The sequence below is a fragment of the Mus pahari genome, chromosome 12 (genome assembly GCF_900095145.1).
Source record: "Mus pahari chromosome 12, PAHARI_EIJ_v1.1, whole genome shotgun sequence".
Taxonomy (NCBI): Eukaryota; Metazoa; Chordata; class Mammalia; order Rodentia; family Muridae; genus Mus; species Mus pahari.
The window spans coordinates 1,087,178-1,088,445 of NC_034601.1; positions in this window are offsets into that span (position 1 = coordinate 1,087,178).

Here is a 1,268-nt window from a genome sequence, read left to right on the forward strand (position 1 = left end):
TGAACTTTGCTTTGCTAGCTCGCCCTGGCTGGTTTGAGAAAATCAGAATGTGTAGCTCAGGCTGATCTTGGATACACGCTGAATGAACGTATCCTCGAACTTGCAATGTTTCTGTCTCTGATTTTCAAGTCCTGGGCTTCTATGTGTGTATTACCGTGCTCAGCTACTCCAAGACCTTTGCTTTAGAACAGGGATTCCATCAAAAACATACACCTTGTAAATATTCCAGGCCGACTGTACAACCTCTTCTTCACGGTCCCTTCCAAGCCTGAGGTCACCGTAGGGCCTCCAGCTGTAGGCTTCCATCCTGCTGACTTATGAAATTAAACTAAAGATTAGTTCTCTCCATGTTTTCTCCTCTTTTTTTTAAGTGAAAGAGACTTTATTTTCAATAACATAAGTCATTCCATTTAATATTTATAGTGCATAGTTATGTATGAAAGCATACAAGGGAAAACATTAAAAACATCCAAGGATGGAAGTGCACAGGAAAAGAAAACAGTCTTTGTGTCTACGCAAGCTCAGAGGTAGCATTAGAGAGTACCCATCTGGTAACACTGTAAATCATGCAAAATTGAGTCAAGGCATGGCAGAAAGGTGATATTAATTAGCACAAGTTATAATTCCCTGGGTACAAAACCTATACATATTCTTTGGGTTTCAAAAAAAAATCCAACTAAATGAATGGCCTACTTTTATGTTCTGGACAAAAAATAATAATCTCTAAGAGCAAAGTGCACATATTGTTCCAACCACATACATATAAAATAGTCAAGGCCACAGATGGAGGTCACTAGATGCAAAAGAGAACATGGGGAGAGATGCAGTGAGAGAGATCCCCTGCCTCACCAGGGGATGCAAAGGCTTAGGCATAGGAATGCCCATTATGGACCATGCTGTCTACCAGAAGGAATTCACCGAACTGATGCCAGATCAAACAGATCAATGAGCCAAGCCATGTGCACAGCGTCATGTCAGGCAACATGTAATTTCCTTTACATTTCCCATGTGAAATACACATAGAAGTTAAAATGGTCATCTCTCCCAGGACACTAATTTTAAGTGATTTCATATCTATCACTTTATATAAATTTGGCACTAGGGGTATGCAGTTATAAGGATTGATTAAATTCAAGCTTCCAATGCAAAGATTTAATTAATGTATAAAAATAAAAGCTACAATTCTTTACTTTTTTTTTAAATCATGTGCAGTCACTTAAAATGAAGACAGACAAAATTCATAAGGTTAAAAAGAAAAAATATTGGAC